General features: G+C 39.0%; 1 pseudogene; it reads right to left on the bottom strand.

The window, feature by feature from the left end:
- Positions 1–9,955: 9,955 nt before the first annotated feature.
- Positions 9,956–10,486, bottom strand: LOC150041542 (chromobox protein homolog 3 pseudogene; annotated as a pseudogene).
- Between the last annotated feature and the right edge of the window lie 7,497 nt (positions 10,487–17,983).

Below are 17,983 nucleotides of genomic sequence, written 5' to 3'. Positions count from 1 at the left end.
CCTTGTACTTTACCTATTTAGCTTCTCCATCCTACCCCCAGAATCCATGGCAACCAGTAGTCCTTTTACTGTCTTCATTGTATTTCCTTTGAAGAATTCTGTATAGCTAGATGCTCCTTTCAATATCATTTTTAGATTGATACCACCCCCCATTTTTTTTTACTGCTTAATAGAATTCCATTGCACGAACAAACTATGGTTCATCTATTTAACTGTTGTAGCGCATTTTGGTTGTTCATGAGTGAGGGAAAATATTGATAAAGTTGCTGTAAACATTTGTGTATGGCTATTTTTTGTGTGACATTACTGAGACTTTGAACTCGGCCTGAACACTGTTTCTTAGCTATTTTTTGCTAAAGGCTAGTTCTTTACTATGTGAGCTATAACTCTACTTCTGCCTTTTTGGTAGTTAACTGGAGATAAGAGTCTCATGGGTTTTCCTAATGACTCTGGTTTCAAATTGCAGTTTCAAATGGATATGTTTCAAATGGCAATGTATAGTTTTTTATGTGAGCATAAATTTTTAACTTATTGAACTAAATACTGGAATGTGACTGCCAGACTGAGGCTGTTTAGCTAAGATTATGGAGATTAATACAAACTAACACATTCCTTCTTAAATATAAAAAGTCATCAGAATACCACAGGTAAATTAAATATTTATTGAAAGTAACTTTCAGCTTGAAAATAAACATACAAATATGTTCACAGTGGAGAAATGATACAGAGCTACTGAGCAATTTCAAAGGTTAAGTGATTACTCTGATGCAATGTCTAGAACTAGTTTTTCCCCATATCTTTAACTGCTTTATCCATAGACCTCCCTCCACCCTCCTGAAGCTACAATATGCAATCCCCTCCCATCTTCTCCTTCCCCATCTCTGTCCATATCTTGTTGCTCTTTACACCTCTCTCCCTCTTTCTTTCCTTCCTTCCTTCTTTCTTTTCCTTCTTTCTTTTCTTTCTTTCTTTTCTTTCCTTCCTTCCTTCCTTCCTTCCTTCCTTCCTTCCTTCCTTCCTTCCTTCCTTCCTTCCTTCCTTCTTCTCTTCTCTTCTCTTCTCTTCTCTTCTCTTCTCTTCTCTTCTCTTCTCTTCTCTTCTCTTCTCTTCTCTTTTCTCTTCTCTTCTCTTTCTTTTTTTTGCCAGTCCCATGGGCTGAACTCAGTGCCTGAGCACTGTCCTTAGGCTTTCTCAAGGTTAGAGCTTTTCCACTTGACCCACAGCACCACTTCCAGCTTTTTCTATGTATGTGGTACCAAGGAATCAAACCCTGGTCTTCGTGCATGCTAGGCAAGCACTCTACCACTAGGCCAAACTCCCGGGGCCCAAACTTTTTTTTTTGTTTTGGCCAGTCATGGGGCTTGAACTCTGGGCCTGGTTACTGTCCCTGAGCTCTTCAGTTCTAGGCTAGTACTCTACCACTTTGAGCCACAGTACCACTCTTTCTCCTTTTCTGAACCTCGAGAATAAGCTAAATGAAAGAAGCCACACATGAAAGACCAGAAATTACATGATGTCATTTTTATGACATATCTACTATAGGCAAATTCCTAGAATCAGAAATTAGATTAGAGGTTAGCAAAGGCTGAGCTGAAGGGAAATGAAGACTTAGTGCTTACTGGTTAGTTTCTCTTTGAGATTATCTGGACTTTGGTTTGGTTGTTGTTCAAAACATTGAGGAGCTGTTTTATTATTCCATTTCTAAAATTAAAGAAATTCAGGAGACAGGAAGAATTTTCAGTGTTTTAAAAATGAGATTACTGGGCGGAAATATTTCTTTTTATTCCATTTCCTTCTTTTATACTACTATACTAAAGCAAGTGAGAGGAATGGGAAAAAATGAAATTCTTGGTGTCTGAGTGGTTGGAGTCATCCATAATGGATCCATACTTTAGCTTGGCTGCTGTCTTTTGTGAAAGGCAAAGTCACCTATGTAATTTCAAAAGGATAAATGTAACCTCAGAAGAGTTGCTTCCTGGGATTACCTGGCTGCTTTTGCCTTACTCACTAAAGAAGATAGAAAGCACAGTTTGGATGATGTCTTTGGATTTTGTTCTTAGGTCCTAGTGAGAATAGAGAAATCCCAAACATTTCCAAAAATGGTTCTCAGAAAAATGTAAAGAAAAAATTACTCACCTGCTTTGGACAGCTCATGATATTGTCCTATTTTCTTCTTCTTCTTCTTCTTTTTTTTTTTTTGGTCTGACGTCTCATTTCTCCAAGGACCTCAACTATGCTTTCCATAATGAAGATTCTTGAATATATATCTGTAGTCCAGCCCTCTTTCCTGGGCTCTGCTCACTTGCATTACTTTTGGATAAAAACTCAGTACACTTCAAACTAAATTTGTCATGTATCCTCTGTGCTACTCCTTTCTTTCATTGTATTTCTTGTTTAGATTATTTCTTCTTACTTATCAAATTTTAAATCTTCAAATCATCTCACCCATTCAAGGTCTTCTCTATAACCAATAGCTCCCTTCAGTGGATTCCATCTTTCCCCTTGTATCTTGTTTTTATCTCCTTCTCCATGCCCCCACTCCACTAGCTGCATTCAGTCCTATGTTTCCATTTTACTTTTACAGTAGCCTGGCTGTGTCCAGGCTTTCTAAATTCACACATTTTGTTAGAAAAAAGTCTCGTTTCATGCCTTTCTTGCTCAAAAGTTGTAACATTGCTGTAGCAATAGTTATAATATGGTACTGTTCTGCACCAAAATCCTTAGGTATTTTTCTTTGACCAGCAAATTAAATAGACTCTTTACTGTGACACCATGCATTATGAGTTCGCATTCTACTATACCCCAACATGTACCTGAAGCTCCAGTCAAATAAGACAGTACATGGTGCTCATTTCAATCTCTATGCACTTCCTCTTGCTTTTCCCTCTAAAAATGATCTTTTTACAATGTACCTGCCTCAGTGAAATTATTCCCATGCTTCAAAGTCCATTTTGAACATCCATTCCCGTGTGGAATTTTTTCTTTATTTCTTTAAGGTCTTTGGGGTGGTCCTTTTAAATCTACTATACTTATGGCTGAGATCATGGGTTGTTATGCAGTATTGTAGCTCACTTAATTCCTTAGTTGAAAACGTAACATTTTAGGCTAGGCATATACATATTTAATTTAATTTCTATTTTTTGGTTGTTTGTGGGATTTGAAATCTGGGATTGGGCATTGCCCTTGAGCTCTTCAGCTCAAGGCTACCACCATATCCCTTGAGCCACAGCACCACTTCCAGTTTTCTGGTGTTTAATTGGAGATAAGACTCTCATGGTCTTTAGTGCCCAGGCTGGCTTTAAACCATGATCCGCAGATCTCAGCTTCCTGAGTAGCTAGGATTACAGGCATGAGCCACAGCACCTGGCTTATACACATGTTTTAAGTAAAGACAATTCTCAGCATTCTTTGTTGGTAGATTTGGCTCTGTAATTAAGTTTTGACCAATGAGCTATGAGTAAAATGGCACATTATAATTTATAGAAAGTGAAGGTAAAAGGACATGCCATTTTTCCTCATTCCTGATGTCCAGAATAAGAAAAAAAATGTCTACAGTTTTAAATGCTATCTCAGACTAAAAGCTGCACGTGACAAAACAGCCATAAGAGAAAGAACTTGGTCTCTAATGCCCAAGGATTTGGTGATCACTATAATGTCTTCCTACTATGTATTTCACTCTAGACCTCTGCTATGAGCTTCTTTTTCTTCCCTACTGATTTCCCTTTGCATACAGAGCCCCTGTCACTATAAATCACCATACCCCAGTCCTGGCCTGAAGGTCTTCAGAATTATTGAACATGAAAGAGAAAAAGCTTCTACTATCCAGAGATTTTCTGTTGTGGTGAGCCTAATCCCAAATAATCCAGTATAGCTCAGCCTTTGCTACCTTGTCTTAAAGATGAGGTCATGCCTTAATCCTTGTTTGACTTTTGTTAAGGTTAATGTGTTATACAAAGGAAGGTGAGCAAAGGTCTTCTCTCATGAGGCTGGCAGAGGGCAATACTATTTCTTATACCCCTTTAAATTAAGACTGCTTAACTCTACACTGATACCAGTTTTTGAACATAAAGACCTTTTCTTTTTTGCTGGTCATAGGGTGGGGTTGAACTCAGGGCCTAATTCTTTAGTTCAAATCTCATTTCTGTCACATTCTAGTTATTTGATTTTAGGCAATCTACCTACTATAGTAGGTACTATAGTACTATAGTATAATACTATAGTATTATAGTATTCTTGTTTTTCAAGGGATTAACAATTCCAGCCTCATAGGGCTTTGCAAAGATGACATGAATTAATATACAACAACACAGAAACAGTGCCTAACATGTATAAGTTCTCTGTATTACTGCAGCCTATAATTATTTACTCAGTTACTTCCTGTGATTTCGGTGGAGAGCAAAGAGGACACCCCCACTGTTCTGGTGGATCTTACAGTCTAGGACTAAGAACAGACATTAAGCTATATTTAAACACCTTTCCATTTAGACTTGTGATTCGTGCTACAAAACGGCTCATGAGCATGCGTAAGAAAGAAATCTAACCTAGTCCAGAGGAGCAGGTTAGATATCTACGCAGCAGTGATATTTAAGCAGTGGCATGGAGAATGAGTCAATTCGCCTGGGGAGGAGGAGTAGACAGAAAAGGAACGTGACATAACCCAGGAGCTTCAGTGATCTCTGGAGAGACAGAAGAGTCAGTCGGCTTGATGGACAACATTCCAAGCAGACACTGACCCTGCTTACAGTGAAGGACTTTATGTGCTTCACCATGAATAAAGAAGGGCCTGGAGGGCCAGGGAAAAGAGAATCCCAGAGGCTTAGCCTTTGGAAACAAATCCTCTAATCCCCTGGGAAATTGCAGGGCAGAATTGTCCAGGCCAGGAACAAGGTGAAAGCTGGGGGCTACATTCGTCAAGGCATGTTAAGTACCCATGAGGCTATTTTGGCAAGACAAGTCAAGGCAGGGAGGACCCAAAGCAGGCCAAAGTTGTCTTTGTGGTTATGTTTGAGCAGAAAGTCCTTGAAGACTCTAAGAATTTGTATTTGCTGGATGTATGTAAAGGGTTGAGTCAAAGAACCTCAACTGCTCCAATGTATTCCTGGCATATCCAACCCTAAATTAGAGGGGCTAAATAAAGCTGTGGCCTGCCCTTACTGAAAGTTTGCCAACCACTGATACAGATCGTGTAGAGCACGGGGCCTCATCCATGCTGGTCCCAGGACAGATGCTGGAACTGGTCTTCTGGCTCATATCTCTGACATCAGCCCTAATTTTTAGACATGTATCTTGTTTTCGAAGACATAAAATACTGAAGGGGGAGGCCCTGAGGGACTGTGTACTTAAGTCTTCATCAGGCCAAAGGGTTCCTTTGTCTAGAAAATGAATGATTGATGCCTGACTCCAAGCTGTCTGCCCCAAACTGTTGTTTCCCTCTGTGTAGACCCATCTTTTTCTGGCATTCAGAGGTGCCCTTTGACTTGGGAGCAACATCTCAAACATTCTTTTACTTTAGCATCAGCAAACAGCTCTGACCGCCCAGGCAGCTCCAAAGTCATGCTCCACATCACCTTGTTTGGAAACATCACCATCTGGTGGGTTTCACAGCGTGTACTCTCAAACACGTGGCTATATTCTGCCAATGGAGGGTATCCACGAGTTGCTAACTCTTTCAACTATACACTGATTTTGAGATTGGACTTGGAGAAAAACCAAAGTGGCTAGGGCGTGGGGGCTGGCTACAAATAAGACCCAATACACTATATTTCAGGCTTCTAAGCTGAAATCATGACCCGTAGTCAGCTGGATACTTTTACTCTTTGGTTAACTGAACTCAGCAGTACACAATGTATTCCACATTGAATCCTTTCACCTAAAAAGTCTCATTGTATTTCTAAGGAGCCCAACTGCCTTTCCAAGGACTACAGGAAATTTTCAAAAGATGGAAAGGAATTCATAAATTGCTGTCCTTTTCCTTCATAGGTGATTGAAATACAATCTCTGGAATCTGACTGGAGCCTGAAGGGCCTTCTCTAAATGTAGGCCCTTTCTGCTATGCTGTGACCCAGAGCCTCAGGTCCAGTGATCTCCCTCAAAACCCTAGGCAAGACACATGTTATGGATCCATACTGAACTTGTTCCTTCCTTAGCTAAAGTGGTTTTATTTGGTTCACTCCTGGGGCTGAACTCAAGGCCTGAGCACTGTCCTTGGGCTTTTTTTCCCTCAAGACTAGAGCTCTGCCACTTGAGCCACAGCACCACTTCTGGCTTTTCTACGTATGGGGTACCAAGGAATTGAACCCAGGTCTTTGTGCATGCTAGGCCAGCACTCTACCACTAGGCCAAACTCCAGGCCCAAAAGTGATTTTTTTTAAAAAAAATCTTCTAAATACTATCTTTTATTAGTAGCAGAAACATAGGAGCAGAGATATAGGCATATTTAGACTAGAAAGAAAGTGTCTGCTCATGAGGAAAAAAATATACCTGGGCCCTAGAATTAAGCTGGCTGAAGTTGAAATCTCTTTTCCCCTCTTTTCATTTCTGACTTTCCATGTCCTAGGAACAGAGTAAGATGGTTATAACACCCACTTTCTGCCCTTGCAATGAAAGTTAAGTGAGAAAGCAATTTTGCTGCAATTAATACTTACTTGATAATTTAAAAATACAATAGTTTAATTTATTTAGGGATTTGTTCTAGTTTTCATAATAAAACAAGTTCCAGTGTTCAGCAAAAATCCTTATTCAAAATTGATTCAAACTTAGAATGATGCTCTCATAGCAGGTTGGAACATTTATTTTGTGTTCAACAAAATGAGATATTTAAGAATCTAAATGAGGGCCGGGAGTTTAGCCTAGTGGTAGAGTGCTTGCCTAGCATGCACGAAGACACAGGTTCAATTCCTTGGTACCACAGACGTAGACAAAAAGCCAGAAGTAGTGCTGAGGCTCAAGTGGTAGAGCTCTAGCCTTGAGAAAGTCCAAGGACAGTGCTCAGGCCCTGAATTCAAGCCCAGGACTGGCAAAAAATTCTAAATGAGTATTTCAAATTATTGATGTGTTTTAGATCTAATAGTCTCATTTATTTACTGTCGTCTTTCTCAAACGTCATTATCTTGTAGGTGGCAGTGTCTTTTCTCATATGTGTATACTCTCTTGGAAACCCAGTATCTTCTAGGAAGAAAACCAAAGATACAAAAGTAAGAGTTAAGCTGGAGCTGTGGAAAGAAAAGCAGAATTCCATGAGGTTCTCACTAGACTATGAGCTCCACAGCATCATGTACTCTGCTTTTCTATTCAAGGCAACACCTCTAGCATCCACACCAGTGCAACAGATCAATAGGCCTGAAAGATACTTTGAAACAAATGCTGTATGCATAGTACAGAAGGAAGGCTGGTGCATAACACACACCTGAGAAAACCTTCAGTACTAAGACTAAGAATTCCATGACCTTCTGTTTCTTCATACTTGTCATCCTTCTGGCGCCCTAGAATCCTTCCAAAGAGGATCACAAATATAGTGGGGGTTGATTATAGAGCAGACACAAAAGGAAGAGTGACTGATTTCACAGTTGTTTTCTCAACTTCTCAAACATCTCTGGTGAAATAAGTTTGAAAACTCAGAATGAGAACCTGATGCCAAACAAATATGAAAGCACATTCTTCAGTGACAGTGAGTCAGAAATGACAAAGATCACACATTTGCTCTGTTGCCAACAAGTCATATCAGAGATTTATTTATTTGTATATATAATTTTGTACATATCAGAGATTTAGAGAATTGAAATGAACAAGCAACTTGCTGGAGAAGAATACAGACAAATTTGGGGTTTCTGGGGCCCAGGTTCTAGGCTTGCTGGTTGGATGACCCTTGGGGGTAAGACTTCCTTGAACTTCAATTTTTACATCTGCAAAGCTGCCCTTATTCCTTATCAGATTACAGATAAATTACCCTTACAGTACTCGTATCATAGGTTTATGTCAAAATGAAGTAAATGGATTAATTAGCTGGTCAGCAAAATACCTAGTGCGCAGGGAATGCTCAGCAAAATTTTATCTTCTCTTTTTGCTCCTAACTCACAGAAGAACCATGAAAAGATAAATTCTTCTCAAAAAACTAAAAAAGGAACTACTATATGATCTTGCTATTCCACTCTTGGACTTATAGAGCTGAAGGAATATAAACTACCCTATATTACAAATACTTCTCCATCCATGTTTATAGCAGCACTGTTTACAATAACCTAGGTGACCAACAATGGAATAAAATGTAGTATATACATATACATGTATATATAATTTTGATATTAAGAAAGATATAGTCATGCAAGAAAATGGATAGAATTGGATAACATGTTAAGTGAAATAAGCAAAATTTAATAAGACAAGTACGACATGTATTCTCCCATATTTGGAATCTTAAAAAGGAAAAAAAAAATGTGGGCTGCGAGTTTGGCCTAGTGGTAGAGTGCTTGCCTAGCATGCATGAAGACCTGAGTTTGAGTTCTTGGTAACACATACATAGAAAAAAAAGCCAGAAGTGGTGCTGAGGCTCAATTGGTAGAACTCTAGCCTTGAGAAAGTCCAAGGACAGTGCTTAGGCCCTGAGCTCAAGCCCAGGTCCGGCAAAAAAATTTGAAAGTAGGGGAGAACTTGTGAGAAATAGGAAGGAGACCAGTGGGAGGGGGAAGGAAGCTAAGGGAGGGTAATACAATCATAGTATCTATGTACATGTATGAAAATGTTATAATGAAACACATTCTGTACACTTAACATATGCTATTTTAAAAGAGACCATCTTCTATATAGAAATCCCAAAGTAAAGACCTAGGATGATCTTTTATTTTTAATAAAAAACTATTTATTGACCACTGTTCCCCATTATTTACAATAAAGTAAACAATATACAGTTGGGTAACATTCTGATTACTGCAAAGTTGGTTTTCTGGCTTTTGTGGAACCAGTAACTCAATACTGAAAAAAATTGAGCCTACATGTTAGGAGTGAGTTAGGGTTAAGAAAAAGCAAGCAGGTCAACAATTATAAAATTTTGTCCACTCATTTAGGCCAGCAGGTCCTAAATAGTCGAAATCTCTAACCAGTTGATTTTACATTTCCATGAGCAGAGTCTTAGATAACTCATGATCTATGAACTTTTAGTATACAGATTCTAATATTCTGTAAAGGAACCCTCATTACAGAAACTTTTAATGAAAGGAAATCAAAATTTATCTTAGTTGTCTCATCTGGGTGAGGGAAGCTGTTGATAGAGATACTGTTCCTTTCAAGACATTTTGCAAACATATTGCATTTGCTGTCTATGGCAGAGGCAGGAGGACCTGAAGTTGAGGCTAGCCTGGCTACCTGGTAAGTTCAAGGCCAGCCTGAGCTGCCTAGCGACCCTGTCTTAAACAACAAGAAAATAAAACAAGCACGAGGGATGTAACACAGTGATACATCATTTGCCCACATATGCAAGGCTCTGGGTCTGATGCTCAACACCTCTAAACAAGCAAAATCTCCGAAACAAAAAACTACCCATGTAAGTACTTTGTTTACACACACACAAACACACAAAAAAATTCAGGATGGTCCTTCAACTTAGCAGTTAAAGACAAGTTGTTCTGATTAAGTAATGACCAAAAAAGTTGCCTTATAAAAAAAACAATCTGTTCCTGAATACAGGAACCTAATACCATGATATTATATTCTTTTCTGATAAAGGAAGCAACTACAGAAAGCCTAATTATATTTGTTCAAAATAGCCAGTGCTATTGAGGGGAAAAAAACCCAAACAACTCAACAACTCCCAATACTACTTTCAAAGCCAACATATCAAACTTGATTTTCACTAGAATGTAGATGTTTCACACCATTAATTCAAAAACCAAGACTCAGATTTATATATTTATATATATATATGTATAAATATATATAAAAACAATGCAAACAATAATTGAGCTTAATCTTCTGGACAAGAATGCCAAGTTAGTCTCTCTTCATAAAAAGCAATTACATTCTGAGGACACTTCATATTTGCCTCTTTTGCTAGCACCAAGTCAGCTTCCTCTGAATCTTTCCATTTCATGAGAAACATCAACTCTCCACTGCTGTCTGTGGCACCAATGATTCATTCAGGATCTAGACTTGCAGCAAAGCCCCTTGGTTTGTCAGCAGTATCTCTTTTTTTCTTTGATTTGCTGTCATCAGATTCACTGTCTGATAAAGATTTTCTTTTTGTACCATCCTTTTCTTTACCAGCTTTTTGAGAATTAAGAAATGCTTCAATTAATTCTGGACAATCTAAATTTTCTTCAGGTTCCCAGGTATCATCAGCATCTGTAAACCCCTTCCACGTCAGGAGATATTCCACCTTCCCATTGACTACACGTCAGTCCACAACCAATTCTTCAGGCTCTGCTTCTTCAACTTTTTTACTCTTTCCATTCTGTTTCTTTCTCATTTTTTGCAATGTAGTTTTGTTAGAGGCCATTTTTAATTGTAGACTTGATGAGCTATTATTTACCACCTCAGATGCTCCCAGTTGCGATCGTACAGCAGCAGCATCTAGGATGATCTTTGAGTGTCTGAAGATACTCAGAGGCGTTAGGATCTAATAAAAACACATTTTTTATTGATGAACTTCTGATTCACACCTGATCGGAAAGAGAAGAAAACCAAGACTGCTGAATTCTGAGAGATGCAGATAAAAAATAGAGGTAAGAAACTGTAGCAGTCAGGGAACACATGCTCAGTGGTTTCCCTCATTTGTAATAGTTAGTACACATCTAGGACTCTCCTAGTAGAGGATCACAATAGCTCAAAACCTAGGTACATAAGGTCATATAGGATGAGACTAAATGAAATGACCTATATGATATGGAAACAAGAACTTTATCTTGTGTGATTATTGTTCTTAATATACTATTTATTTCTCTTCTCTTTTTTGTCCTTTGGTTAATCTCATATTGTTACTGTATCTGACTTTGTTACCCGGTATATTGTATATATGTTTATTTGTTTATTTGAAATAGGAAAGGGAAAGGGGGAAAACAAAATGATTGGAAAGGGGTAGGGGGAAAATGGGGACAAAAACATGAGGAGTATCAATGTATGAGAAGTAATACACCTACTACCTGGAGAACGTAACTGTAACCCCTCTATACATTACCTCAGCAATAAAAAAAAATTTAAAATAAAAAAACTGTGGCAGTCAAGCTGGGCATACTGCTTCATGCCTATAATCCTAGCTACTCAGGAGGCTGAGATCTGAGAATCAAGTTTCAAAGCCAGCCCAAGCACAAAAGGACCCTAGACTCTTATCTCCAATTAACCTCTAGAAAATGGGAAGTGGGGCTTGGCTCAAGGATAGGGCAATAGTCTTGAGCTGAAGAGCTCAGGGACAACTCCCAAGCCCAGGGTTAGGGCAATAGACGAGCTGAAGAGCTCAGGGACAGTACCCAGGCTGAGTTCAAGCCCCATGACTCACACAAAAAAAGTGTAGCAGTAAAAGCTGAACATTGAAGTGTGTGTGTGTGTGTGTGTGTGTGTGTGTGTGTGTGTGTGAACAGATTTAAAATTCTAGTCCTGCCATTTATTGATACTTACTTTCACTGGGCCTGTATGTCCTTACCTATACAATAATAACGATTCCCGCATTAGAAGATTATTGCAAAGATTAAGTGTAATAGCACATTCAAAACTCTTGAAGATGGTAAGAGTTCAATAGATGGTAATAGTTATACTTCTTAGTATTCCTGGTATGAAAGAGGGGCAGTGTTTTTCAATTCTAAATAGGAATAGACATTCACTTCTAGCTAAGTGGTTCCACATGTGTCCTGAAGGTCAAGTGCTCTTTAAGAGGGAAACAGGAGAGATCAATAGAGGAGGGCCTGAGATTTAGTAAGGGATACAACTTCACTTGTTTTGAGTTATAGTGATAATAGCTTGGGAAGCGAGTGACCAACATATCTGAGGTAGAGTTCCCACAGCAAGCAGACCTGAACCCAAGATTTCTGTGCATGTGATTTACTTAGCAATTGCTTCTGGAAAAACTAGGTAAAGCAGCACACAGAAGGCAAGGAAGCCAAAACAAGGGTGGAATCTCAGCCTCTCCCTTATCCTTCAGGGAAGCTGTGGTATGAAAATTACACATCAGAACTGGACTTTGATATTTCGGCACCACTCAGTCATTGGCCAAGGCCTGCCCTGAAGGAAAGTAAACTCTCAGGCTCTTCTGGTTTCCTGTGCTTTTAAGAAAACGCATTCTAATCACTCAAGGGGAGATTTCCTAAAAGGATGGTGAGTACTGGCCATTAAAAACAAACCACATTGAGACGGACAGTTTTTCAGTTTCTTATAAAACTAAACATACTCCTACCATAGGATCCAGAAGTCACACTCCTGGGAATTTGTTGATAAGAATTGAAAATGTATGTATACAGGAAGCAGAGGCGTAGCTTCAGTGATAGATTGCCAGCTTTGTGAATGGGTGGGGAATCTAAGAAAGAGCACAAAGCCCTGAGTTCAAAGACTAATACCAACACACACACACACAGAAAATGTATGCACACAGATAAACCTACACACCCATGTTAGCAGTAGTTTCCTTCTTTAATTTTTTTTCTGCCAGTCCTGGGGCTTGAATTCAGGGCCTGGGCACTATCCTCGAGCTTTCTCTACCACTTGAGCCACGGCACCACTTCTGGGTTTTTCTGTGTATGTGGTACTGAGGAATAAAACCTAGGCCTTCATGTATGCTACGCAAGCATTCTTCTAGTACACCACACTCCCAACCCAGCAGTTTCATTCTTTTTTTCATATATTTTTATTGTAATTAATAGAAGGGTTACATGATATTTGCCAGATAGAAGGTGCATTACTTCACCAACATTGATACCCTTTCTCATGTCTTGATCCCCATTTCCCTCCCCCCCACCAGCAGTTTCATTCTTAATGGCCAGAAGTTGGAAGCAAATAGTCCTCAGTAGATAAATGGATGCTAACTTCATCCAGATAATACAATATTGTTCAGGGCTCAAAAGAAATGCTCCATCAAACCATGATGACATGGAGAAAACTTAAGTAGGTTTTATTATGTGCAGAAAGTCAATATGGCATGGAGAAAATAAGAACATCAGTTGGTTGCCAGGGGTTAAAACAGATGAGTATAGCACAGTAGCTATTAAAGGCAATGAAAATACTAGGTGATGTTATAGCAATGGATATGTGTCATTATACATCTGTGCAAATCCATAGAATTGTACCAAGAGTCACCAAGAGGAAACTGTATCATAATCTAAGGATTGGGGGAGGGTAATTATGATGTGTCAGTGCAGGTTAACTTTGGCAAATATTGAAAATAGGATACATAATGCATGTGGGAGAGGACTAGAGAGCATATGAAAAATCACTATGCCTTCCTTTCAGTTTTTCTATAAATTTGAAAGTTCTGTAAAAATCTCCCAAATATCCACAGCAATTAGCCAGAGGTTTGTGGTTCATGCCTGTAATCAGTAGGCTGAGATCTCAGTTCAAAGCCAGCCTGAGAAGAAAAGTCCATGAGACTCTTATTTCCAATTAACTACCTCCAAAATTCAAGAACTGACATTATGCCTCAATGGTAGAATACTAGCCTTGAGCACAAGATCTCAAGGACCATACCTAGGCCTTGAGTTCAAGCCCCAGCACTGGTACACACAAGCAGACAGACAGACAGACAGACAGACACACACACACACACACACACACACATACACACACACACACACACGAATGGTGATGTACACCTGCAATTCCAGCATTCAAGTGGCCATAGCAAGAAAACCACAAGTTGAAGGCCAGATTCCAGCATAGGAAGACCCTGCTACACACACACACACACACACACACACACACACACACACACACACACGCACGCATGTGCATGCATGTATACACACATTCACACATTAAAATACACAGAAAGCTGGGAATGTAGACACAACCTCATCTGGAACTGTATCTTCCTTGATATGAAATACCTTGTTAGGTTGCAGGAATTAGAATATGGATATTTAGAGAGAGTATTACATTGCTAACTACAGCATGACCTTCGGCTGTAAAGACCTTTTGTATCTTACATAAAATGCATTCATGCCATTCCAACTTCTCTAATGTTTTACCTGAATAATACCAGCAATTCGAATATATCATCTCAATATTATCAGCCAAAACCTCAACTCTCCTCATCATTTACATGTAATATGGTTGAGACTCTGAGGATAGTCCACCAGAGAGAACACTCTCCAATCTAGGAAGCTCTGACAGTCAACAGATATGTAACTGGCTCCTAAATGTGACAATGATATGATCTGATGGTTATACACACTTATATTCACAGCAAGAGAAAATGGAGGTTCATGAAGGAATCACTTCTCCCAAGCACCTCTAAAAGCCAGGAAGGCAAATGCAGTTTGTTTCCATGACAGGGGAATGGTGAACGTTGTGACTCACTCTCTGGATTAACAAATTCCTCTGGTTCATGCTCTTAGCACTGAGCAATCCTTTCTTTCTGTGAAAGAATGCACCTGTTTTCAGGTTATTATTTAATAAAGCTGCTTTTTATGCATACAGACATTAGGAGTCCAGGAGTCTTCATTCATACAATACTTGCTGTCTACTTAGTCTAATATGACACTGTTTCTGCTTGTATAAAATTCTCAGGAACAAAAAAAAAATTCTCAGGAACATTATGGACCTCCCATATTTTTACAGAGATTCCTTCCTAATGCTTAATAGCAGTAGCATCATGAAGCCTCAAAATTTTAAAATTAGGAGGAGGTGTGATGAGGGTTAAAAAGAGTAAGAGTGGGGCCGGGAGTTTGGCCTAGTGGTAGAGTGCTTGCCTAGCATGCACGAAGACCTGGGTTCGATTCCTCGGTACCACATACATAGGAAAAAGCCAGAAATGGTGCTGAGGCTCAAGTGGTAGAGCTCTAGCCTTGAGAAAGTCCAAGGACAGTGCTCAGGCCCTGAGCTCAAGCCCACGACTGGCAAAAAAAAAAAGAGTAAGAGTAATTAAAAGGGTAATTTTAATTGAAATATAATATGGAAATACTACCATAAATCCCTTTGGATAATGAAATGTATTAATTTTTTTAAAACAAAAAGCTCATTGAAAGATCTTTCCAAGATAATCCTATTGCCATTTTGACACCTGCAGAAAGGAATGATAAGATCAGAGTCATACCTAAAATCTCTTCAAAATGGTGAATAAGGGTTACCTGTCAGGGCTCCCAAGGGCTCCCTGAAACAGTGAATGGTAGCAAGGCCTCTGCATATAGGTTCAATGTGTCTTACCTGAAAGGCTTGAGACCACACATGGTACAGACGTTGAAATGTGGAGTTTGGAACATCTGCATATACACAATGAGATATCTGGGGATGGAGATACAAGTCTAAGCAAGAGATTCACTTATGCTTCATATACACTTTATTATTATATATGTATATATGTATATATATAGCCTAAAATTATTTAAACATTTTTATTGTTATTATAAATGACAGGTTACCATTATATAAATCAGGTAAAGAGTACATTTCTTTTTGGGCAATGTCACCTCTTGCCTCAATCTATCCCATGGAGGCAATTTTATACAATATTTTAAATGATGGTGTACATGGAATACAGCTTTGTGGCTTGCTAATTTTGTTGGTCAATATTGGACAATTTAGCATTTCTGGATTTTAACACTTTCCAGAGTATTACATACACTATTTTTTTGGTTAGTTAGCCTGTTCCTTGGCCAGTAACTTGATTAGAGTCCTTTAAACTAAATCTATCATTCTATTTTTCTCTTTTCTTTTAAGAGCTATGTTGTTCAGACTTACTTCAATCTTCTGGGTCAAAATCATCCTCCTGTTCCATCACCAGAGTAGATGGGACCATAGATTCGTGCCACTGTAATCAGCTTTTGACGAAATGTTTATATTTGATCACCTCCACGGGGTGAGGCCATGATATCTTAGTTCTTTTGCTTCTTGCTTTGATTTTAAAACCCTGCTTCCTGAAACATCATTACTGGGTCTTTATAGCTTATTGAAGAGCCAAATATTGGTCAGATGTTATGCTTAAACATGTTACACCAGGAAGCCTTCTTCTCTCTGATGATGGATCTGTGTGTGGGTAGAGGAAAACATTCAAAACTTCAGTCTGTTTTCAAGACTTTTCTGGTTTTGCTTTTGCCAGGCTTCCTTATGACTCCTCTGTGTGTGCATGTGTTGTCTCTGTCAGCCAAGAGTCTGTGGGCGGCTTAAGCCTATTCTCATCTCTGCTGCACATGTGCACATCCTCCCATTAAATCACAATATGTGGGAAGCATATCAGCACCCTACAGTCTGTCACCTCTCCAAACACCTTACTACATTCTTGCCTAGTCTGAAACAAGCACAAGACCTCACACTGATGGATCCACTAACTATTCTTGTTTGGTTGCTACTGAATTTGCTTCTTCCACTGCGAATATTGTCATCCATTGAAGCAGCAAAATTTCTAATTTGAACCGCCTTCTCCACCTTGATCTAGTATCCCAACAATTGAACTCATGTATGCAAGTTCAAGTATAGCCAGGCAAACCAACAGACATAGGCTGTTCTTTAAATAGTTCTGTTCTTTTTGTTGTTGTTGTTGCCAGTCCTATGGCTGGAACTCAAGGCCTGAGCACTGTCCTTGGGTTTTCTCAAGGCTATAGCTCTACTAATTCAGCCATAGCACCACTTCTGGCTTTTTTTATGTGTATGTGGTACCAAGGAATCGAACTCAGGGCTTCATGCATGCTAGGCAAGCACTCTATCACTAGGCCAAGCTCCTGGCCTCAACATTTAATGGTTCTTATAAGTAAATACTTCTGTATGTATCATGCTCTTGTTTGAATTCCAAAATGTTAAAATGGTGGGTTTAAAAGATATCTTGCACAGCTTGCTTTATTTATTTATTTATTTATTTATTTATTTATTTATTTATTTATTTATTTATTGAGTTAATTAGTTCATCCCAGTACTAGGGCTTGAGGTAAGTTGAGCCATGGTGCTATTTCTGCCTTTTTTTGGAGTAATTTATTAGAGATAAGAGTCTCATGGACTCTCTTGTCCAGGATGACTTCAAACCACAATCCTTAGATGTTATCCTCCTGAGTAGCTAGGATTACAGGTGTGAGCCACCAGCACCCAACTCTTTTTGGCCCTTTTTGCTTAAGGTTGGTGGCCTATCACTTGAGATACACCTCTGCTTCTGGCTTTTTGCTGTTTAATTGGATATAAGAATATCACAATTTTCTGCCTGGCTTCAAACTGTGATCCTCAGATCTCAGTCTCCTCGGTAGCTAGGATCACAGGCTTGAGCCACCAGAGCCTGGGAGTATAGCTATATAGATTTTTTTGTCAGTCATGGGACTTGAGTTCTGGGCCTTGAGTGCTGTCCCTGAGCTCTTCAGCTCAAGGATAAAGCCCTACCCATTGAGCCACAGCTCCACTTCTTGTTTTCTGGTGCTTCATTGGCGATAAGTGTCTCAGACTTCTTAAGTGCCTGGGCTGACTTTGAACTGCCATCCTCAGATCTCAGCCTCCTGAGATTACAGGTGTGAGCCACAACGCCCTGCTATAGATGGTTTTTGAGGAGATTTTTCAACTTTCTACCATACTAGAAATTCCATCCTTTCATATTTTTATAACTAATTTTATTCTTTGTTGAATTCATTTATTATTTCTCTTAGATTGTTGTATTTTCTTTGGTATGTTATACACACAATTCTGTTACCTGCAGTGCACATAATTTTACTTCTTTCTTTTCAATTGTTATGCTTTTCCCTTCAACTTGCCTTATTGTGCAAATCAAATTCTGTGTAAATTTGAATAGGGAAGGTAAGATGAGATAACTCTTAATTATTTTTCTGCAGCGAGGTAAAGGACTGCTGTGTTATGTATTACGTTCTCTATTTTTTTTCATAGC

This window comes from Megascapheus bottae, chromosome X, assembly GCF_031878675.1.
Source record: "Megascapheus bottae isolate mThoBot1 chromosome X, mThoBot2.hap1, whole genome shotgun sequence".
Lineage (NCBI taxonomy): Eukaryota > Metazoa > Chordata > Mammalia > Rodentia > Geomyidae > Megascapheus > Megascapheus bottae.
The sequence above is the reverse complement of the archived record's forward strand: the minus strand, read 5'-3'. Positions and strand labels throughout refer to the sequence as shown.